We start from the raw sequence: 26,250 nt of genomic DNA, 5'->3' as shown, positions 1-26,250 counted from the left end.
TGGCCATGAAAAGAAGTCACTGTTTATCACAAGTGGAGAGCTTCGTAATTTATTTGTCTTTATTATCCAAAATCTCTACAGTGCTCAAGTAACAAAAGCTGTTTTCATCGACAATAAATGATGCTTATTGTTAGATGTTTAGGGAAAGAGTAAAACAATTAAAAAAATAAAAATAAAATTAATTCAGAATAATTTATGGCTTTCTAAGAATTTTAAATAAAACTTCACTTCATTTGAGTTTATTTCCATTCTAGAATTCAATTCAAAGACAAGTTTTTATCCAGGAGTGAGAACAATAGAAATATTTGCAGTTTCAAATGTTTTGCATTCATTCAGAAATTATGTAAGTATGCTCTTGCGTATTATTTCTAACCTTTCGGTAACAGATATCTGTATATAAATCTTATTAGTTGACCTATCATTAGTTAATCTAATCATCATTAGATTAACTTTAGTTACCATTAGTTAATCTAATCACTATTTCAACTAGATATTTTTCAGAGCATCAAATAATGTATTTGCTTCTTTTCACTGAACCTAAAAAACAATTTATTTTGCATCGAAAATTTTGAATTCTGTTTCATTACTTGTCTCGATGCCATTTCTACAGGAAATTATATAATTAGACGATAAAAAACATTATTAATCGGCAATATTTATAACTTTTCAAAAAGTTGTCACTCTTTTTTGACTGTAACAGAAATTTTATAAACTTTGAATAACCTATTAGCATATGAATGCCGAATGCGCAAGAGAACACCGAAATTAGCCTTTTCTAAAGAATAGGAGTAGATTGAAATGAAAGAAAAGTAGGTTCAGAAGGTTTGAATGTATATTGTCAATGAACGCTGACCAACACCTGATTGTGTTCTTATAGTTTCAATAGAAAGTGTAGGAACGTGGTGAGCTTAGCAGAACATCATTAATGAAAACACTTGTGTAACTGGTATAAATCAGAGAAAATTAATGGCATTTCTCTTATGGATAGCACCTAATATTCATGAGGTTTTGATGCATCACCAAAGTGTGTATCAGCAGTATTTTAAGGCTGGAAGGATTTATATATATATATATGTTATTAGGAGATGTAACGAACGAAGTATTTTAAACTGAAGAGGAAACTAAGATTTTTTGTAGTCGAGGAAGGCTATTAATGTGAAGCATATTATAAAAAAAAAAAGTAAAGGAACATGAAAATTTTGTAGGCAGGTAATAAGAAAAGATTCGGGTAGCATTGAATTTCTTATGGTTATCCACCTACCGAAGAATAAGGAGGATGTCAGATTTTAAGGCATTGGTTGAGGAAAATCTTGAAGCATGCCAGCCCTATAGAGCACAATCATTGTGCTCTATAGGGTTGGATAAATGAAAAAAAGAATGGTTTCTACTGTTATCAGCAAAGATATGAATATGATTTGAGTCGATGATAGTCCTATTTTACCTCTGGTGTCTAGTTGGTGGGAATATCTGAAAAGAGGACCATCTGTTATGATGAAGTGAACGACCAGAGGAAACTGGCAATACAATTAAATGAACGGGTTAATTAAATAACTTTTGACCATTTGCTAATAAAAATGTTTTTTTTTATTATTATCCTAAAATAGTTAAATTGTCGAACTATACCGTTTTTCACCTTCACTCTCCAAATTTTCATACTTCTATTGTGGTTTTGTTATATGAAATGCTTCAATTGACGAAACAGTGGTATTTAGTTCAAGCGGAGAGCGACTTCGCTGTTTGTTCAACATATCCATGTTTGTAACATTTAGAAACAACCATGTTGGCATGGATGTTTCTAAATATCAGTAGGTAAGGAGATAAATTTCATCTTCCTAGTGGAAGACCACTACCCCCTCCTGTTGGAGATCTAAAGTAGCTTGAAAAAAACTATATTTGGTCTCCTGGACAGGGTTTTATGTAACCTTTATTTTACCCAGTGTAGTACAACAATGTTCTGTAGGTTTACATTTTTACACATATAACATTCATATTCTACATACACAAAAGTACGACGATAATACAGTCCTATCCTTCATTAATATGTCTAAACACTATTACTCAAATTCGTAAGTTGCAAGGAATTTCGATACAGTTGTCCATGCAAATCTTCGCTTCCAAGTAACTGATAATGAAAACATCACTAAAAGCAATATTCCACAATTTTTGGATAGTTGTGTGTTATTTATAATGTGCAGTATATAAAAACTGGAGCAATCTAATCTCAAACATGCAGCAAGCAGAATATTTGTTGATATTCCGTGGGAGTCTTGAGTACCCAACGAAAATCATTTTGCTTCTTACGATGGCTACCACGAATATTATGTTAGGTTTTGAACAAAAAATGAAGCTTGTCCCTTTTGAAAAGACCTATGTTCGAATCCTTCAAGGATCATTACAACTAAAGGTGAGGTATCTAGTTTTCATTTTTTCTTTATCAGAAGCTTCAAAGCAGAGTTGTAACATAGACAACTAACAGATATATTACACTAGTTTGATAGTCCTAGATGTTATTACGTGGACATGGCGTGTTTTATGATTAATTCAAAAATAGTCCTGCAAATGTTAAGTGTATTAGATTTTACACAGTATTTCAGTCGTATGATGTTGGCTGACGCTGTTATGTAGCAAATTAATATCGGCATTCTATTTAATGTTGCATACAACATTAAATAGAATGCCGTCAGTCAGACAGTCTTATGAATTTGTTTACTTATAAATAAATGAATAATTTATTTTTATTTTTTGATGATGTGCCTTAAAAATATATCAGTAAATACGTTTAAAGAATAACTTACTGAACAATCCTAATAAAAAGCGAATGGTTTGCGTATAGTGCAATGCAGACTGAAACGATAACTGAAATTCTGATCATGCCGTCAATATAAACGAAAAGCCAATTTGCCAGACTTAATTGCATCTGATAATAAATAACATCCTACATTATTTAAAACAGAATTTCTTTTCTTCAAATGAACAATTGTTTTCAAAAAAACTCTCAGGGAAATTAATTTTCACAAAGTTATAAGTAACAAAATATGGAATTCCTCACAGAAAAGCTAGAAATGCAACTGCAAAACTAACACCTCACTAAAAAATCGAAACAGTTATGAGAACTTGGCAGAAATGACAGCTGGATATTAGATTACTACTGTAAGAAATCGAAACAAAGGGAAAGATTTATTGCAAACAAAGTTTTAGTTTACAAGACGTCCCCTGTCTCAAGTATTTGATCTATCATAGTGCCGTGTCAGAGATCATTTCCTGAGACATTTGTCAAAGAAAGCACTTAAACAAAAGGCTGACAAATAACAAAGGAAGAAAGGTTATCTATAGAATGGGAGGTGTTTCCTAAGGTAGTTTTTGCAACGCATTTCACCATAAAAATGTAATTTTTACTGCGGCTGCGGACGCGATGGGAAATATATTTATTGTAGGAAAACACTTCGCACAAAAAAAACGAAACTCTGGATATTTCTTAAAAGCTTGAATGTTATATGTCAGCTTCAGTGGAAAAGCATCCCTTTCGATGTACCATTCGATCAGTATATATATATATATATATATATATATATATATATATATATATAATAAAAATGAATGTCATTTTAGAAGACCGTAAAACGACATGGTTAGCGAAGTTCGATGGTTTCTTAGCTTCAGAACCTGTAAGTTCTAAATATGAATCATATTGCAGATAAGTGTATTTGATTATCGTTACCTTAATCTGATGGACGTATATCATCGCCTTACTTATTAGAGGACGGCTGCAGTTTGGACAAATACCATGTCTTGTCCTTTAGAGGAGTATTTTCGGATTATCTAACACAGGTTGCACTCACGTGATGTAGTATACATCTGTACTTGAAAATGATTTTGACCTCATTGAAGGATATAACAAAACAACTTCCAAAGCTTATCCTCCAGTGCATTTCCTATGTTGCAGCAGTCTGATCATCTGAATGGTAATCTTTAGCTAGTGGATTGAAAGTCAGTATAGAGCAACAGTGCTAAATGAGATAATGATATCAAATATATCGTATGACAAGAAACACAAATCATTTTTCATAGTTGCATTGGATGCTTGTTACTAAATAGACTGCTGCAGGATATCATAAGCTACAGCATTTCTTTAGGCTGTAGAATTTAGTAAAGTATATTGAGCATTATTTCATGGTTTTATAAGCCAGTTCTCCAGTTGAATAAAAAGCAATGCATTAGCAATGTAAAGATTGAAACCTAACAGCGGACATGAACGTTAACACAAATGCAGAATTCTGTGATTGCCTTCCATCTATTAAACATCTAGCAACTAGATATCGGAACTAGTCTATTACAACTAAAACGTTAATCTATGACGTGAATCTAACACCGCTACAGTTGGAAAAAGCACATTAATGAACTTCTGAAAGAGTATTTTTTCCCTTGAAAAACTCCATTGAAGATTATCGAAATTTATTGAATGCATCACGTACTTTGAGTACGAACAGTTTCCAAAGGTTGCAGTCAGTATGTACTTCGAAACTGAAGACATTCTTATATTGCTTCACAACTTAAATATGGAAATTGATCTAATGGACACTAGATCCTGGTCAGTTAAAATGTACGTAATATTTTCTATTTCAGCATGAAGGCAGGATATAAGGATTAAGATTTCAGGATATTAAGGCAGAAAAATACTTTTCAGCGAATCGATCTGGACACCGTTCACATCAAGCATAGAGGAATGTATGCCACGATTTCCATGTTAATTATCGTAATTTCTAAAATTATAAAATAGACCTTCATGTGTAACATAAGCAATTTTTGAGTTACTTGCACAGATCTGCTCGTTTTTGTAATTGTAAAAACAGCGAACAGCGCGAGTATATTTGGTCTTTAGATATGTGTAAATACACTCATAAGTTTCAGATTCTCTTACCTTCTAACAAAAATAAAAGTTTATTTCTGTATAAATGTAAGAAACTAATAGTGCGGGTTTCTAATTATCGCTGTCGATTTACGTTTCCTGAGGTAAATTTTCGTTAACTCTGGTTTTGCCTTCTGTAAATCAAACCAGCCAGAGATATATGCATTTAAAATGATATTCTCATCTCATAGTGTTTGATGTAATCTTAAATAACTGTTACATAGGAAAAGGTTTCTAAAAACCTTCGCAAAATCTTTGATTTATAATGGAAAAAGTGGCTTCACAACTAATAACTCTCTAGTGCATGCATATTCTTTGGATGAAATAGCTGCAATAGGTTATAGTGATGGCAGGAAGTGTCGCAAATCATTGTTATTATAAAATGAGATCTTATTTTTCTTCCAGTTTTATGGAATTAAATGAGAAGGATATTTTGTTAAAAAATGAAATTCGACTCCATCAAAGAATTACCAATCAGCATGAAGACGAGCCTTTAAGGAATCAGTAGTATGAAAATTAGAGATGTTTGTTGTACATTGGAGAGTTCTAGAAATAAGAAGTGGGGATCATCTGGGTTCCCGATGCTTGATGTTTGCGGTCATTAAAACGAAGAACCTGCTACCGAGAAAAAAGTAGCGGAAATCATACCGTATTCTATCATGCCCCCAAAACAGTGCGTGCCTTCTACACTCTTTTTAACTTTATGTAGAAATCTCTTGAAAAAGCCTTTCTGGTATTTTTTCCTTTCCTGCAATTAAATTTTACACTACACTGGAATGTGACTATTACTAACAATACAGAGAGAGTCTAAAATTATTTTTTTCTACTTATACACATTCTTATAGACTTTCAGGATGTTGCGATAGAATGGAGTCATCTGATAAATTTTCTTTGTGAAGCTGAAGACTACTTAAACATGATGAACATGGAAGCCAAGAATTATAACACATTTTAAAATTGTTTCCTGGGAAGAAAATTTGTTGAAGAATAATCACGTTGCTGGCTCTGTCTTTGGATGGTGATATCAGTGTTTTTGTTATCCCATGAAGAAACAAAACTGATAGGGGCTAATCCTGGAGATAAAATGCACATACTACCTAAACACATTCACAGTCGTCCATGATACAGGAATTCGAACCAAGAACCAGTTTGTTGGAGAACAAAAACGAAATCCTCTTATTCAACCATTCTGCAATGGTGGTTATAAAACGTTTAACACATTTTATAAAAAAAGTGCCGAAGGAAAAGTGGTGATTTCATAAATTTAAATGGCACGAATGGATATTCTTTGTGAACGATTATAATTACTTTCACCTTAAGGGTAATTCCATTTTTCTCTATATTTGGGGAAAAAATGGTGTTTTGGAATTTATAAAAGATCTTAGGATTGTCCTCTTTTAACAAGGTATAAAATTATGCGATAATTTTGCATTAGCCTTAAACATTAATCTTCATAAAAATCGACTTACCACGTTGGAATTATTTATTTTCTTATGCTCTTATATATACGAAGAAGCTGCTTAATGTGCCATTCGCTTTCTAAAATATGCTTTATTTATTAGATGTTGAAATTTCCACGTTCTTTGATAAAAAAAAGGAAAAGAAAATGATTAAACTAACACAGGAGGAAAATGATTGATTCTGTATATTTTCTTCTCAAAGACTGATTTCAAGACATACGAATCACTCAGGGCCATCTTTAAAGGTCAAGGTAATTGATCACTATATGGTTGGCAACTCCATTTTCGAGCAACGGGTAATAATTCTCTTCAGTCAAGGAATAACAGTTTTTTTTGGATTCAATTTGTTATCCGACAATAAACATAATACAGCTATTTTCTGAGTAGTTTTCACTGCAGTTGTGGCATTTATTGATATATATATATATATATATATATATATATATAAAGAACTATATGTTGCGAAATAACTCTTCGAATCTATGCTTTATGCAACATTGTATCAATGTCAGAATAAGCACTGGGCAAGTATGCGATGAAAATTTTGTAGTACCAGTTATATAATCTATTAAACCATATATATATATATATATATATATATATATATATATATATAATAAAGAAATTTGGTTGCAGATTTAAACATTGATACCTTTGGTCTTCTAAATTCTTGGAATCCACCACTCTGTATGCTAATGTAAACAGTTTAACAACTAAAGAGTTATATTATCGCTCATAGTTTGAGATACCCGAACTGAAAATTATCAATATTCAACTGGAATCCCCCCCCCCAAAAAAAAAATAAATAAATAATGAATCTTTCTACTCGCTTCCCTAACGAAAATGTGATTCTTGGTGTTGCGTGCATTTCGATTTTCAACGTTAAATACTTATTACCCGTAGGGCGCCAGGATGTCAACGATATGACGTATTTCATCATAATAATAAATTATTAATGTGTAAGGATGTAACCTGAAGGAAAGAGAGAAGCATCTCCAGGAAGCCAGTTTAACTTTCGAGGCTCAATGCCCAACTAGTCAACGCTAATATGTTCAGAAACCAGTACGATTGAGTGGTAACAACGATATTATTTAACTATACTGGTTAAGCACGGTTATATTAAATTATGTAATTAAATTACATAATACAAATTAGTGTAGTATACAATATCTTGTATGATTCAGAAAAATCTTGCATGATCCTTAAGAATCTAATTGAATTATGCTTTGAGAATAAACTGTACAATTTTTCTTTTCGATTAGATAGCAAAGCACATTAAATAACGTCCGGTTCCTTATTAAGTTATATATTTTCTTGTTTCCTAGTCATTAAAGACTGCATCGAAGTTCAACATATAAGCATTATGAAAATGAAATTTCTTTCCCTTAGATAGCAATAATTTAACGAAATTCAATTACTGGTTCCTTTTACTTGAAGCTTTCATCTATATTTGCTTTGCCGCTGACATCATATAGCAGCTGCACGCATTAGGAGCATCCCAGTACTCTACAGAAAGTGCTTGTAGTGTTTTGAAAGAGAGCTGTTAACATAATGCAATCTTGAAATAAGAAAATGAAAGTAAGATGTTTAAAGTAATAATTTCAAATACCTGAAATGAATTCATTCCAGGCGTGTTGAGGTATTCTTTAATTTTTCAGAAATGTAATTCCCTTCATAGAGAATTCGCACTCAGCTAGTATATCTCATTTTAAGTGCTTGAATACAAATGAAAAAAAGTAAAATAAAATACTAAATGAAGGCGGTTTACCATATGTTCGTAAATGATGATGCAATAAATGTTAGAATACTACATTTAAACATACATATCGCTAAACATACCTATATAAATTTTACATAAATTGCAATAAAACAGAATAAATAAAAATGCATTAAATGTAGTTAATTATAACTTCACGCTCTCCAACGCTATCTTCTGTTTCTTTCACTTCCCATACGTTTGAAAGCTTAACAGAGTGTAAAGATGTTCGGATATGCGGAAATTTTAAATTGCATCCGGAAGTGTAAAATTTATCTTGGGGAATGGCAAACAGGTAGCGAGTTCCTTACATGAAAGGCAAAATGGAATCACATGAGCGATCCATTCGAGTACACCATCAGTTACAAGATCGTAGGATCATTAAAAACATGGTCATTTGAGGAAGTTTGTGAGCCTAATGATTGGAATTGTGCATGTCAGAATACCAAACTTGCTTCATTTCATAGCCAGTTAAGTGCAAATAGAGTAAACGTATTGTTAGAGAAAGGGTGTAAAATGCTTCTTGTAATGGAGGAAAATGTTCGAAACGAACATCCAGTGGTTACAATGCTCTAACTGGAAGCCTCGTGAGCACTAGCCGCGATTGTACATCTCATCATTTCATCTCTTTCGATCATTGAATGAGTACCTGATTAGTGAGCAATCTGCAGCTAATGACTATATGCAACAAGCTGTAGTTTGATGATTAAAAACATTTTGGACGGATTTCTTTTTCTGGACAATGCATAAACTTAAAATTAGGCGATAACATGAAAGTCATGTGTACTGACGTATGTTATGTGTCACCATCTATACTGTATCAGATCAGAATAAGTACAGGAAGTACCTAAAACGCAAACCAAAATCCTGAGGGAACGTTAACTACACATCAACGTCATGAAGCGAATTAAATACCGCGCACTTTGCAGTTTCGATCTTCCATAAAAACTTCGTGTTTCTGGCAGGATAAAAAAAAATAAATAAAATAACAATACATTGGTTCTGTCTTCTTAGTTGCTTTAGCGGTCATTCCAGCCAGAAAAGAAGTCTCCATCCTCTAAACATGCAACAAAATTTCATTTTCTGAAGTAATTTGTAACAGTGAAAAAAAATTTTTCATATTTCAGTTTTTATTTACAATTTTTCATTAAAACTTAGCATCTGCTGATTCATCCTTTTTCTATTCTATCGACAGTCGACCACATTTACGACACTTTTGTAATAACCAGAACAGTCTCCATAGCTCAGTCGGTATGAACGATTCCCTTTCGTTGGAAAGATTTGGGTTTGAATCTCATATACGACACGAAGGACCTTTTGCGGAAAATTTTCGCTCCTGTAAACCTCGGTTTTTCATCCTGCTTAGAATGCAAACCGGACAGAAGACACTGAATTTATAGGCATAATACACTGACATAGCACTAACTACTTCTACTGTAATGACACACAGCCATAAACAGCTCTATTACATTTAATGTGTACACTTTTGGCAATCCTGTGTTGATAGATCTTTCAATACAGACTCAAACTGGAACATATTACCTTCTGGGTATTATTTGTCTCAAATATATTATAGAACATCGAATAGATATGCATCATAGTAAATTGTGTATTGTGAAATATTAAAGTTTCTATCGATTACTAAACTAATAAGCATTGTGAAAAGTTTCTGTGTAGATTATAAAGCGTCAGTATGATGAGAAATCATAAAATTACTGTAATAAAAAAGAAACTCGAATGATCTGCGACAAAAGACTCTGTAAATATTTCATTCACAGCCAACGTGGTTTGTCTTTCTGTCACCAAACTAGCAAAGCACGCACACATTTATGTACGTGCTCTTGATAGTTTAGTGCAGACATTTGTGTACGTGGTTTTCTAGTTTCATTTCTTTCCCGCTAATGTTTCCTAACTTAATGGTGCAAACTTTCAAATGTTTTTGAGATTTTCAAAAGATGACTTTTCGTTGTTTTTTAGCGTCTTTGCAATGCAGCCATGTTCCTTGTTTAATCGAAAAATGCTCCATCTACAATGAATATGGCCGACTCGGCATGCAGTTATTTCAGGCGATCATTGCGAATACTGTATACTTTAATAACAGTACACTATAAGAAAGTGAGTACTGCTCCTTGTACATAATTTCGTTCAGATATAGGAATCTATGAATTGCATTTGTCTATATACACACACACATGAACTCCAGCGATTTGTGTTAAATAAAATGAGAACTTACTAGGTAATGACCATAATAGATGTTCATTATAAGTTTTATCCTTCTATAGTTTTCATTATTAGTTGACATTGTTATTCAAATTGAACAAGTTTTTAATATTGAATACCGTTTTCAAATAAATTGATAGTTTTACATCTATCCGGAAATAAAATTCCACTTTTTGGGAACGTTTTCCAATACAAATCACATTTTTACCCCACAAATTACTTTGTTCTTTATTGCACTGCTGGTTCTGCACTAACTTTCAACATTCACTCGTGTGTTTTCCGCTCTCCAGTTGTGTTTTCCCATTTCACCATTTCACTCTCAGTCCGCTGCCACATGTTAGGTACATTTAAGTCTTCCAGTAAAATAAGGAATGTCGTAATGGCTAGAAATTGAAAATATGATTTGAATATTTTCTAAATGTTAAAATCGATCAAGAAAGTTTGAAAGAAAGAAAGAATGAAACAAATGGAAGTTTTAGTCGTATTTTGCTTTCTATATTCTTCAATAGTGAAAGTCCTTCGAAAATATTGAAAAGGGATATTAAAGAAAGAAAAAAAGTTTGAAATTATGTTGAACTTTTTTTTTGTCATTTGTGTTCAGTAATTGATATCTTCACGTGAAAATAAATGAAGTTTGCTCAAGGTAATTGATCGGGATTTGATATGAGGGCAGTTTATTAAACATGATGTTATTTCACTATATCCGTTTGGTACATATACACTCAGTTTAGTCCAAGCTAGAAAAAAATAAACTTGATTCCAATCAAACCATTCTTACATCTTTTTGATGATTTTCTTTTATACTGGTTATTGGTGAATACAGATCTGTAAAAATTATGTGCCAGTATCAGTTTATATATATATATATATATATATATTGTTTTGGAAGCAATTAAAAAACTGAAATTCTGTTTTAGAGAAAAAACTGCACCAAAGTTTGTGTCAAAGTAGTAAATTCGGCTCGTAGCTTGTTACTTTGTTTTTGTTGCACTTCTTTCTTGCAAATCGGATATCTCTTAAGAGTCTTTGTTTAATACTTCGTTACCGGAAGATAAAACTGCACATTCTGTCACGTGTCAGGGGATTAAGTTAAAACCTTGTAATCCGGTCTCCTTTTCTCAAAGTAATGGCTCGTGTGATAAGGTTTTCTCTTGTGATAGAAAAGCGTTAATCTTATAGAACATGTAACACAAGAACTCTCATATTATCGGGCCTGCATCATACAGGTAAAGAAAAGAAATTTGTTAGAGCATCTAGTAAAGAATTAATTAGGAGCATATATTTACCAGTTTCCAGTTACAAATTTTTGCACATATTTTGCTAAAAATGTATTGATTTTTTACGCAAAGTAAAACGAGCACTTGTTATGCTGCCACTGGTCTAATCAAGTATCTATATCCCCCCTACCCCTGTACGATGCCATTTAATTATCTTCAAAAATTGAACCACTTTAGACTCTTTTTTTTATCAATAATTACCCGCTTGATAAATTACTCTCAGAAAATTTCCCTGTAAACATTTTGTGGACAGTTTCAGCATCCTGATTATTGGACACTGAAATGTGCTTGTTCTCTGATATGATGTGAATACTGCCATAATGAATCCGATTATTTAAAATTGACGGTGTTAATCTTAGCTCTTTATTTTATGCGGATGATGCTTTACTTCTGAATAAATCCAGAATAAATCTGCAAGATTCCCTGACTATTTAATCAGGGAATAAGTGATGTAATAAATTTGGTATGAAAATCAGCAATAAAAACACAATAAAAATAGGCAGAAACATTGAAAGCATTAACTGTATCCTGAATGGTGAACCTATAGAACAAGTAAAACATTTCAGCTATTTAGGCATAATTTTTAGTGAAGATAGTAAAACTTGGAAATAGATAGCAGAATTAGCAACGCTGGTTTGCTAATTCTGCTATTCAACAATTAGAGAGAGGAAAGTTTAGCAAAGCAAGTATTCTTTACCAGGTTGGCTGGGAAAAGACCCAGAGGAAGACCAAGATGTAGGTGGATTGATACAATAGAAAAGTGCTATAAAAGACAAATATAATATCTGTAATGTTGTACTCTTGACATATAATACAGATTAATATGGAAGAAATATTTGATCAGAAGTTAGTAATGGTGTACCTTTATCCCGTGCATCCTGGAGAGTGCACATCAGGAATTTGATGATAATGATAAAGTGTATATTTAACCCTTTTAAGATTATCATATTTTAGCATTCCTTTTGTTGTTAACACAGTTGCATTTCCCCGTATCCATTATTAAATATTCTTTGTTTGTTTTCTCAGCATTATCTATTTTCGCCTCCAAGTTTAATGTAAATTAAAGAAAGGTCTCAGTAAATGATTTATGAATATTTATTCACAGTGCCGATTTAAGGAAATTTACATAAGCTTCACTCTCCATCCAACTAAGAAAAACGAATGCAAAATATACGTTCAGGTGGCTACCTAAGCTATCATCTCAGCTTCCAAAAATACACTTTACACAGTTCCTTCCGACACAAGAGTAAACTTCTGCATTCATCAGAACTGACATCGCATCTAAGAAACTGCTCAACATCGAATCTCTCCTCCATTATTCTGTTGCTGCTACTATTTTGGCTGGCTGAAAATTTCCTTATTTTGAATTCATTTGCGGTTTCTATCCCTCTCCAAATCCCGACAGCCACACCGACATCTTTGACTACGCATCTCTAAAGCTCGACTTTAGCTGTCAAAATACCAAAATCTGTTATGGATCACATTATGAAGGAAAGTGGTATTAAACCTGATATCAAAATTTGGAGATGTTAATCTCAGCTTTATTTCTAAATCCGCAAGAAGTTTGCAAGATTCCCTAAATAAATTAAATAACTGTTTGTAATAGATATGGTATAAAGGTCAGTAATAACAAGACAAAAACAATAAAAATAGGCAGAAGCATTGAAAATATCAACTGCATTGTGAATAGAGAACCTATAGAACAAGTAAAATATTTCAGCTACTGAGACATACTTTTTAGAGAAGATGGTAAATTAAATATGGAAAAAGACAACAGAATCAACAAAACTGTTATGCTAGGAAATCAATTGAATAAATTTATATGGAATAAGAGAGAAGTTAGTCAAAACACTAAATTAGCCGTATACAAGACAGTATTCAAGCCAATTTTAACTTATGGATCTTAGAGCTGGCTCAGAAGTAAAACACTTGGCCAAAGTCTAGATACCACAGCTATGAGAGTCCTGAGAAAGATTAGGGGCGTGAATAGATGACATCAATGACAATATCATATTAAAAACGAGGATATTAGACATTGTCAGCATCGAGGAATGCGTTAGCAGAGCTAATCTCAGGTGGATGGTCACTTAAACAGAATGGGAGAAGAAAAATTAGCAAAACAACAGTTCTCTGCCAGGTTGGCAGGAAAATGACCCAGAGGAAGACCAAGATATAGGTGGATTGATATGGTACAAAGTGCCTTAGATGACAGAAATATAAGATCTAATGTTGGAATCTTGACAGGTAACAGACTGATTTGGAGGAAAATTGTAGATAGGAAGTTAGTAATGATGTAAATTTTTCATGTAGTACTATCATATAGTACATTCATGTAGTACACCCCTTGAGGATACATGGCAGGAATTTAATGATGATGATGAAATATCAAGATGATGAACTGAGTTTCAAAGGAAACTTGAATGTCAGTAAAACTCAAACTGATTTCCCATTCTCCAATTTCACTGATCAAGTGGACAAACACAGATAGTCCAGCTACCTCCTAAAATATTACGTACCCCCTCACCATCATGCCAACAGCCTCGACCTCTTCTTAGCAAACTCCCCTTCAAAATGCACTGTGGATTTCAGTTCTCCTTTTCGTAACTCATACCATAACGTAATCCAAGTTTCTCTCATTGTGGAACAACTATTGGCCAACAGTTCTCATACTTGTGTCCTTTAGGGATTACAAGGGTACCAAATAGGATAATATCAGTTAATTTTGCTGCTCCTTTCTGTGGTAGACTACTGTTTCTATTTCCTAATTCAGCCTTCCATGACCAAATAAATAATTCTCAGTGGAATAAAAGCCTGATTCCATTCAAAATTTCGAACCACTATATAATTCACTTGGATTACAACGTGTTCCAAGGCTGTCCTAGAAGCAGAAATATAGCGTAACACGAGTGCTCGAGACCAAAACTTCAGCATATATTGCAATTGAAATGTGCTGAAAGCGAAATCCAAGTGTTGCAAACGTGTTTCCTCTCCAACTGCCGATCTCTCACTGAGTTCTAATCCAGTGAGGGTACAGTCATCATAGCTTTGATAACAGTACCCTCTGTTTCTTTTTCTTCATTTGACAAGCTGTGCAGTGACGAATGACACAGTACATCATAACCAGTGCTCCAAACGCAGATCCCATTGCTCTGCTTCATTGGATGGGGTTGAATCTGGTAAAATTCAACCCCATCAAAAATCGGTTTTAATTTCTGACTTCTCATAGTTTTCAATAATACCCAGGTATCAATACGTGATATACCAGTGTACTTTATCACTCAACGCATTGTTATTCACCTGTACAAAGACTACTCCTAACTCCCAAATCTGCCTAACCCTGGAATAATGCTCACATGTTTGGGGTGGATTACTCATACCTTCCCTTAAAGGTGTTTGAAATTCAGAAGTGGGCATCTGAGTTTAGAACGAGCTCCTGAAAATTCATATTCTTCTGTTACACTTGGTTGCATCTTCCATAAGAAAAAAGACTCCTCCTAGAAATAATAGGTTCTTTCCTTTTAAAGGCAAATATAAAATCCTAGGAACATGGATATTCTTGTGGACAGTTAATTTCATCCGAGTTGTTTTAATGGATCTAGTAATGATGCAGTGACAACGGACTGCCTCAATAATTTTAAGTAACATTTTTCCGTATGAGGGCTTACAAGATAATTTCTACCAGTTTCTTCTTAAAAGTCATTAGTGTAGAAATATAAGCATTTTTTTTCTTAAGTTCAATTAACTGTTAATATTAACTCATTTCAGCTCTACCTGATTCTTATTATTCTTTCAATTCTAAGCTCACCAAATTATTAATGCTTCATTGCAAAATAAAGTTCTGGTCAGCTGCGTGATTGAACGAAGTTCAATTAGTCATTTATTACTTCACAGTATATTTTTATCCCGAGGGATATAAAATTTACTTGATTTTGTAGTACAATATAGTGCGTTTGTTTCATCTATATTGTATTTTAAGTCAGCATATAGGGAGCTAATGATTTCTAGCTTTTGCAATAGAAAGAAATCTCCATAGAGTTAATTGCCTGTACTGACTTCCATGTATATTGAATATGGTCTCTTCAATATGCTTCTAGCCTAACAAGTTACCAGCTCTAACCTGAATTTAATATCATGATTTAGATTGGAATAGAGAAGTTAGTGTCTTTCTCGAAAAAAAAAAGTTAAAATCAGTAATCACTAAAACTTCACATGAAAAGAAAAGATATTTTTTATTATGTCAGTGACTCGTGTTGAAATTATCCTTCTGCATCGGTGATTTTATTCCCTCCCTCCCTCACTCTGATTAATCTTCTGGCCATTAAAAAAATTGTAATATTGCAAATGCATGTACAATTTCATGTACACCTTGAAGTATTCGTTGACTGTAAACAGTTTGCTGCGATAAGTTACATAAGTTGGTATCGTTTCACCAAACATTGACACAAAAGGGTCCGATTTAAACCAAAATTGATATCACCCGACAAATTTTAACAGAAATATCAATACTAGAAATAAGAAATTTCGACTTGCTAAAACAGTTGTAAATATGAGTGGAGGAAAAGAAGCAGCAGAGAAAGGAAAAAAACAATGCTTACGCATTTCGCGAAACATTGGATGATTATGAAACTTAAAGGAAATTAAAAGACCAATGAGATTAAGTTTGCCGTTTAATCGACCAGTAGTACCTATAACAGTATTAGTCAAATATAGGGTAAAATTATTTATAATTAAGTAATAAACCAAAGTGCTATTTTTGCATTAATTTTAAATTTTACAATTTCTAACCAGATTAATCTGAGGGGATTAATATAAAAAACGTGATATCTGAAGCGTCACTTCCAATTTAAACATGTTTTTCAAAGTGCGCTGAGATATAATTCTCAGAAAATGTCTAAATCCGTTTAGATACAAACCCCACTAGATATTTCAGTAAGATTATTCTTCCCCTTCTCAGCTGTGTTCAGTAAACAGAGAATAAACTCACCCGCTTTCAGCAGATACTTGGGAAGGCTCTAAAAATCACTTTTCCCAACTTTACAGTTGTGAGAAGTGATTTGTTTTGGAATGTAAGCATATCAGGAAAGAAAACTGAGTCCAATATGTATAGATGTCGTGTCAGAACATTTCTGACACGATATGAGACGTATCGTGTCACATCGCACACCAAGAAACGTATATGAGCTGCTTTAAAATAAATTCCATAATAATACATCAATTGAGAGTATAAATTTCTTTTTTATTCTTGGGTTATGTCGATGTACTGCATAAAAATAACATAAGAAAAGAGAACCTCATCATAATTGATGAACCAAATTTCGCCAAACAAATGAGATGCCAATCTATAGAAAGTGACCACGCATATTTCTTAAATTTTGGGTTCTTCATAAGTTTACATAAAAAATAAAACAAGGAAGCTAATTACAAGCATCACTACTTGAGAGATACATCTATGTAGCCAATAATTAATTGCTAAATGGGAATATTTCTTCATTTCCCATAACCTTTCTTAATTTTTGCATTTCTTTCAGTTTCTCATGGCTGACGTTTTCTTTAGAAATATTGTTTTTAATTCATCGGGTCTGTTGTGTTTATTGTTGAAAAGAGTAACTTGAAATATGAAGCACTCCAACAACCACTAGAATGCTGAAGAGTTAAACAAAAGATTTTAATTCATGTTATGATCGGTGTTCATGTATGAAGCACTTTTGATTGGATGCAATGAAATATTTGAATTATATCCCCCTCCCGCATAGGTAAAATCTATCTGGAAAAGGGAGGGCGAAGTGTCATGTGGGCGAAGGGAGGGCGAATCTGAATATGATTGCGACAAAGAATCTACCAATTTGTGGAATAATTCCTTTGGGCACAAATGCTGATTTAGTTGGCTTAATTCTTATCCTAAGATCTTAACCACAGAGCGTTACCCAAACTCGAAAAACTTCGAGTTTCGGTAACGCTCTGCAAGTCATTACTCTTTTGGTAATGACTTGCATGTATTTCAAAAACATCGTGTTCAGCAATATGAGTTATGGGCATCATATTTTTTTCCTGTTTTTTTTTTTTTCCCTTCGCATCAGAATGTCAGCAGTTTGCAAAATCGCAAATACATTAATATTTACTCCTCTCGAGTAAATATTAATGCATTTGCATTAATATTTACTCGATGTAATCGAGTAAATGTAATCTCGAGTTGGTTCCCTGGCAAGAAAATGTCGATCAAGCAGTCTCTCATGGAATGTAATGCTTAGATAGCCTCATCAAACATTACTAATAATAAGAAGAAAATATAAAGTACGTTTTCCAAAATGTTAACCACCTTTAAGGTTCATTACTGGCTATTGTTACGGGAGATATATTTTACCCAGATTTAGTTTTCGAAATCTTTATACAAATGTGTGGAGCCTGTCGGATTTTCTGTCTAATTTCACTCTTACAACAAGACTAATCTGTCGAAAATATATGCTACAATAACCCCGACCTTATATAGCGAAATTTAATAATCTTCTGGATTTGCAAAACCAAAGGAAGTTGTCTGTACTTCATTATAATTAGAAAATGTTCGCAAAAAATTTATAAAAAAAATTATATATATATATATATATATATATCAAATTGTTATTAATTTACCACTGGCTGGGTAGTTTTAAGTTGTTTTCTTAATCTCTATTAAGATTTGTCAAATTTAGTTTTCGATAAAACTGTTTTCTGAAAATTTAAGCAAAATAAATTTTATGTGCATAATCAAAACAAGTTCTTATTTTACACGAATCTTTATTTCCCTCATGAAGTACAGTTCATATTACAGGATAATGTTCTAAAATACAACTAAATAATAAAAGTCTTGATCACCTTATTATTATCTGTAGCTTAGGCTAGGATATGTTATCAAAAACTATAAAACAGTATTTTGTGAAAGTAACTGTCTCGATGAATTATGAAAATAGTTCTTTGAAAACAACCAATGATTTTTTTTTTATCAATTGCGTTTATGATAATTGTCGATCACAGAATTACTGTCCGGAGATTTATTTATTGGAAGGATTGTTTTTTTCGATGATTTGACATTCCAAAAACTATATATGATTAACTTTTATGGAGTGAATATCGTAATAAAATTAGGACATGTTGCAGAATACTTACGAAAACGAGTACTAATTACATTCAAATCTATAATCACAAAGCTAGTATACTCTAACACACGAAACTTCCAGAACTATTGTAAAAAAAATATAATTTTGATGTTTCTGTAATGTACCAAACACTGCCTGAGTAAGCGATTTTTAAAAGAGAAAAACAATTCATCATTAAAATGATCACAGAAACGGAAAGATTACACCGTCATCACTTACTCAAACAGAAATGACATTTTATAAAAGTAATTAATAAGCTAATCCTTAGTTCGCGCTGTTTAAGTTTTGCTGATTTCTTATGCTATTTTGTTCTTCTGTAGAAAATGTAGGAACAATAAATATGCAAATAACAAACCATTACCTGCTTAATAACAGCGTAGTTATTGCATTTTATTAAATTTCGCGTTACCTTACAGGGCATTACAGGTGTTTTCTGTATTGTCTCCTATTTCATTGAATGAAACAAATAATAATAAATTGCTGCTATTTTTGCTAGCCGTCTGTAAAATGAGCATTCCCAGTATTTGTGGAACGCTGTTGAATACATTTTAGAAGTATTAATTCTAACTATTCTGAAAAATGAAAAGAGACAGTCCTTTTCCGTGAAATACGATGTATTGAAGCAGCGCCGTATTTGTTTTTAAAATGTTGTTTTATTGAAACATATAAAGTAAGTTTTAAGAAAAGTATTCTTTCAAGAGTTGACACTTTGCACTCCAACTACAGTTACGGCTGTCAGGTATAAACTTACCGTTATTACGATTTCCAAGAGAGCTACAGACATCCGGGTTGTCTTACTATTCTTAAGTCTCTAGAGTTTCCTGTCGTAATCTGGCGTTTACCTGCAGGGGAATATCGACGAAAAGCGAAGAAACTTTTCGTGATACGGACTACCTTGTCGACGTAGTGAAAAGAGAAATATCTCTTTCTGTGCTGGATTTGATCTTTGATTCAGTAGGGTGTGTGTATATATATATATATATATATATATATATATATACACACACACACACACACACACACACACACACACACATACACACACACACACAGAGTAAAGATTGAATATTTCGCACTGCAAGTAATGTAGCATTAATTGGAGAAGTTCACATTCTAATATCGTTATTTAAAAAGAAATCCAATTATGTATACCAAGAGATCGTATTTTTTCTTTTGGAAATGCTTGTAACTAATTTTCATCTTCTATAACGTTATCTTCCATAACTTCTCTGATACTACCATCTCTGTTGTATTCAAAAATGAAACAATATTCGCAAATACCAATCTCATTTTCGTGTCGCACGTCTATTTATGAATATAAATCATAGATGTCTCAATGTAGCTTGGTTTGGTTTTGTTGCTTCGGCATGTAAAATAATCGGAAACGAGCATGGAGCTTTATTATATTTCAATATCACCATGTGCCTCTTCTTTGGAGAGGACGCCCTTGATTTGAAAAAAAAAAAACCCCAATTCGATTCTTACAAGGAGAGGAATCTTTCTGCACTTTTTAAACTGAAAGCGAGTTAATAGTTCTCATTCATAGGTAGCGAACTTTTCCTGCCCTGAAATTCGTTTTTTTTTTAATTCTTCATCCAGCCAAATCGCCAGAGATCACCCGCAAAATTTTACAATGAATGCTTTTTTTAATGGATTATAATCTGGAATTTGAATTAAACTGAATAGTTATTTTTCATACAATCTACAAACGAAGGACACGCCAGATAAAATGCGGGAATTCATATTGCACGCGCTGGAATAAAAATAAAAAAAGGATTATACACGTGCACAGAAATTAAAAAATTAATTACCATTGGCATTCTGTATAATGCTTAGAGTACCATCATTAACATCACCTGTAATTACATACAGTACTTACATCGCTTTTAATGTAGTAAGAATACTGATTGGTATTCTCAGTGTACTCTGTTACTCTTGATGCGATGAATGAGATAGAAATAACCTGTTAAACTGGTTTTGAAGAATAGCGGATTGAGTTCTTTAGGAAACATAAGATGGAAAGTAGTTACAAAAGACAGCAGTAGGCGTAATGAATCTGGAAGAACAAGAACGCAATTGTTCTGTTAACTTGTAGTATAAAGGGATGTGACTGGCTGTTGTACATGTCTTAACAGATTTACAGGAGGGCTTGGGAATTACAGAATCCAATTCAGATGACAATCGACCATTGAGATATCTGTAGAAAATTGAGGCAGCAAATGCTAAATCGGTTATAGAGAAATAACGGATGTTAACAACACACACACACACATACGCGCGCGCGAGGAGTGTTCAAAAAAAGACCGAATTTGTTAAATAGCTCGCCAACCGACACAGAACTCGCTGCGGCTACTGAGTACACCTAGCGGCAGTTTTTGACATCAACCTGCCATTTGCCACGTTCTGCTATGAGCATTATTCGTCGCGTTACATCCGAAGAAGGGAGCACGTGCACAAGCTGTTCGTTAGATTAGTGACAAAGTAACAATGAAGGATCTTGAAGAACAACGTGTGTGTGAAATTTTGCTGTAAACTTGGTGAAATATTTACGACTTTTCAGTTGCTTAACTAAGCATACAGGGAGTATTGCACGAGTAGTGATGGAGAGATGATGTTGGTTGTGTTTTTTGATTGGAAAATCATTGTCCATTATGAATTTGTACCGCGTGGTCAGATGGTAACCAAAGAGTTGTACCAGGAAGTTTGAGGGATGCTGTGCGCATGAAGAGGCCTGAATTGTAGGAAAACCAGACTTGGATGTTGCGCCAGACAAAACATCATACATCCGTTGGGCCCCATCCACCCTATTCTCGGACTTAGCCCGAGCAGGCTTTTTTTTTCTGTTGTACAAACTTAAAACCACTTTGAAAGGACATCCTTTCCAAACCACAGAGGAGATTCAGGAAAATACGATTAGCGTACTGCGCATCATCACAGAAAGTGAGTTCCAGGAAGCATTCCAACAATGCAATATACACACACACCGTTCCCAACGTTTCTTCCATTGTTGGAATGCTTTTTAAGCACTGTTCCCGTCAAAGTACTCCCTCTGCTGGGAACAGTGTTTAAAATGTTGTAAAATGAGCAATAAAGTTCGGTCTTTTTTTGAACACCTTGTGTGTGTGTGTGTGTGTGTGTGTGTGTGTGTATATATATAGAGAGAGAGAGAGAGAGAGAGATGAAAAAATCTTGGATGCTGAGATGGCAATATTTATGTTTGCATCCAATTTCATACTAAATTTAGTGTACTTCAAGAGCAAAATGACCTCGACAGGGCTTATAAAGTAATAAAAATATTAGACCAGAGTATTTATGATAAAAGTTAAGCAAAAACAATAAAAATAAAACACTTGTTAACAATAAACGCATTATACCTAAAAGCAAACGAGATGGAATAGTAGGTATACATAAGTAATACCCTCCAAATACTTGTTTAGAGATTCCTTGAATTTAAGGTTCAAGGAATTGCTACAGTTCTTTCTGCAAGCTTGTTGCACTACTTGTGCACTAAAAAAGTTCCTTTAGATGTAACATAAATAAATCATTTATTTATTTTAGATTCGTCTCATAGTTTTATCTTTGGAGAAAATGTAAGAATATATTTATAATTCAACTTTCTTATTTGCGTAGGTAGTAGCTTTGTATACCTCATATTGCACATTATTCACCTTATCTCTGGAGTTTACAGCCTATAAAGTTGAGAAAGTATTTTTATAAGGTTAGAAACTCATTCCAAATATTAAACTATAACCTCTTTTCCACACTTGCAGCACCATGTGAATATTCTTCCTTAGCAACCCCCAAACTTTGAATACATTAGTCTAATTTGCAGAACTGGTTGGCACAGCAAGTAACGTTTCCGCTCTCCAAACAATAAATGGTAGGTTCGATCATGCAAACGTGGAAATTTATAAAGGTCTTCCGTTGTTATGAGATTGATTATTGAAAGCTTGAAGTTCCATATTTGGTTTTCATAGCAATATTAATGGTATATCTAATTCTTAGTTCGCCTAGACTACTGATGTATGATAGGTGTTCATGCACTATAATAATGTAAAGTTTCCTGAATTTCCTTACATAATAATGTAAGGTTTTTTTTTTTTTATCAAATTATATTTCTTGTCAACGGAAACCGCTGCAGCTTTTTTGGATGTAAAAACTAAATCACCATTCAGAAACATACCAAAATTCAGCTCTTAAAGAATTACAAGATAAAAACATAGTAATAGTTAAGGTAAACAAAAGAAATAAATAGGTGTTGGAATCTATTAGAAGATTCCAACACCTATTTATCCTCAGACCGAGATCCCACATGGTCACAAAAAGAAGAAAACTAATGACTTGATCAAAAAGTTAAGCAGTTGGCTAGAAGAATTAAAAAATTCTTTATCATCGAAACATTCATTAATCCCAAAATTTATGGCACACCAAAAAGACACACACTCAAAAAAATATTCCGTTACGGCCAAATGTAGATGAGAAAGATTCTCCTACCTCAAACTTAGCAAAATATCTGCCGAACCTGGTATCACCACACATAGGAAAAACAGAATTGTATATGAAAAATAGATTGCATTTTATTTAAACGGACCTGTCATGGGTTCCTTCTCCCCATTTCTCCAGCTTTAGACAACCTGATTATGGAAACGTTCGAAACGAATGCAGTCAAAAAATATCAAAAGAAAAAAAAATAGTTACATTACACTGACGATATTTTCGTTATTTGGTCAGGAATAATGGATGAATTAATTTCAAAGATTATCTGAACAGCTTGCAGCCCAATATAAAATTCACTCTTCAACTGTAAGATCACAAAAAAATTATCGGTCATTGTCGAAATAAACGAAGAAAAAAAAAGATTATTCTTTTTGGTATATACAGAATACCACAAGGGGAAGGCTTTTAAATACCGATTCATACATCCAGCACGTCAATTAAAAGAAATGAACTACACTACCTCAGACAGAACCTCGCCCTAAATGGTTATGAACCCAAGACGATCAACAAAATTCTTAATAGCCCTTCTGCAGTTCCTTGACTTAAACAAGATTTTAAGAATGCAGTCACTCTACCATAGATCAGGAATGTTACATAGTGGCTACGTTGCTAAAAAAGCCACTTTGATGTTGTACTCACTCCGTGAGTACAACATCAAAGTGGCTTTTTTATCTTTCCATAAAATCTCCAGATTCTTAGATCCACCAAAACCACCACATATGGCATTTGTCATATAGGCTACAGTCAGTAAGGTAGTGGAAAATCACGTCTGAACAACACCTAAGACTTCGAAAAAAGAAGACAGCATAAATCAGGATTGGCATCCCACAAAACTGCCCCATTCCATCAAGTAATTTGGCAACAAACAAAAATGTCTTATATATATTGGTCATAATTATTTTACAAGAAAATTCAAGGAAGCATCACAGCTTAGGATTCCCAGACAATGTAACAAAAAAAGAAAGAAAAAGAAAAAAAAATCAAGGTTTAATCGTGCACCAAGTTCAGTCTGCTTCAATTAAAAATCAATTACCATGGACCTAGAATACGATACCATAGAACGTGACAGCAACAGCTAGCAATGTTTCAACACGCATGCAGTAATGAATTTAACATTTTTATTCCGGTTTCTTATTTGTAAGTAAAAAATGTGAAGTTCTGATAACATCTAATATGTGTAATTAATTTTTCAAGTCTTTTGTTGTGTATAATTTTTTGATGGTACCCCTCACGATGAGTCTGAAGACTTACGAAACTTGTAGGGTTATAATTGCTTATTTTATTTTTATTTTTTTTATTAAATGGTCTCAATACCGGAAGATTCCCATAGAACGGTTGTCACAAAAAATCACAATTTTTTAAAAGAAACTTGCGTATTTTTAAACCTTCAGTTTAAAATTACCTCATCATATGCAACACCTGTAATCATTCAAGATCTATTGTTCCACTAATTTAATATTTAAAAGTGAAGTCCATTTTTATCATTGATCAAACTGACAGCACAGCTGGTGGCAATTTTTGAATTACCTTCATTACATGATGCATCTTTGCGACGTGATCCAGTTAGTGACAGTAAGATTCTCGCTTTCATAACAGAACCACCTTATCATACTGCCAGTGCCTTTGATCTCAATTGCTCTCCATCGAAAATTGTAAAGATGAACTATACTTCTTTTTTGTAAACATCCCTGTCTTCCAAAAATTAATTTTATCCTTGATTCGTTTCTGTTTTCTATTTTAAATGCAATCTTTCTAGACTAATACAGCTATCATGCCATGTTTTACTATGCTACCATACGTGGGTAAAGATTTGTTTATCAAACTAATATTTACTTTAGCTAATGGGGCTTACAGTAACTATCTCCTGATACCCAGTTTTTCTTTTGTTACCAATGGCAATGGTGCCGACACTGATGGCCACATTACCTTTCTTCCCATACGATATTTCGTCTGTCACAGACATCTTCAGGAATACATATTCAAATTGTAATAATACTTACTATAATAAAACAAAAACCCAATATTAAGTGAAAGAAATTAGACTATATTATTCTAATTAGACGAAGTCTCGAGTCCTACGGGGAAGCTCCCTCTATGGGTGCTCTTGAGTTGGGCCTAAGAATTACATCACCAAATCTTAGAAAGTTAAACACAACCATATTTATTTAGATTAAGCTGTTTTGTTTAAATCATCTGCTGATTCTTAGCGAGTGAAGTTTGTATTTGCTGTGATGAAGTATAGTAGTTTTTTCATCTGATCCTGTGCAAGGTAACCAGAGCATGGTCTGCTAGAGCTGATTGACCATGGTTGTGATGTATTTTTGTATTCATCTAGGCAGATGTTAGTTCTCCTAGTTTTGACCATAATATAGTAAGCTACAAGAATAATGAATTCTGTTAACAGGGGGAGGGGGATTCTTAGGACATTTGAAAGCAGTGCAGAGATATTTCTTTGACGTACTGGCTATTTTTTCTGAGACGCTCCACATAGGGAATAGTGAGAGCATGATTGTAGTCTGTATGTTGAGAGGGGTGTGAGAAGATGGAAGGAACAGCTGATTTGTTGATCTTTTTGGACAGGGTGGTCTGGCGAATAAAAGGATCGCTCAGTAGTAAAGGAAGCCTGTGTAGAATAGATGTTGAAGGCTCTGCTGACGAGATGATATCTCTGTGGCAGAGACGAAATATCGGAACGATTAAAGTTGTTTAATTATTTCTCTGTGCTATTTATTTCATTAAATTTAATTGAGTGCAAACCAGCACTTAAGCTCAAATACGCATTTTCTTATTTTCTCCGCATTTCTTCATTCTTTCAGCGCTTGCTTCAAGTAAATAGCCTGGTCTTTCTCATCTGTCTCGTTTGTTAATGAATATCAGTTGGTCCATCACCTTGTCAATGCGTGATTTGCCAACGGAATGTCCGTAATTAATAACTGCGTCCCATCACTAAGTTATTTTATTTTATGCTACATTTCTTTCAAGAGTTCCCTTGCAAATTTTCTTT

General features: G+C 33.4%; 1 long non-coding RNA gene across 1 annotated transcript in view; it reads left to right on the top strand.

Moving 5' to 3' along the window:
- LOC150094602 (uncharacterized) overlaps nt 1–26,250 on the top strand; it is a 280,269-nt gene that overhangs the window by 251,433 nt on the left and 2,586 nt on the right. The window contains exon 2 of the long non-coding RNA XR_016550133.1: nt 255–343. This is a non-coding gene — a long non-coding RNA (uncharacterized LOC150094602). The remainder of the gene's footprint in view (nt 1–254; nt 344–26,250) is intronic.

The sequence above is a fragment of the Typopeltis vanoorti genome, chromosome 21 (genome assembly GCF_054136105.1).
Source record: "Typopeltis vanoorti isolate ZY-2024b chromosome 21, IOZ_Tvanoo_1.0, whole genome shotgun sequence".
Taxonomy (NCBI): domain Eukaryota; kingdom Metazoa; phylum Arthropoda; class Arachnida; order Uropygi; family Thelyphonidae; genus Typopeltis; species Typopeltis vanoorti.
Note: the sequence above shows the minus strand (reverse complement) of the source record. Positions and strands in the feature narration are given on the sequence as shown.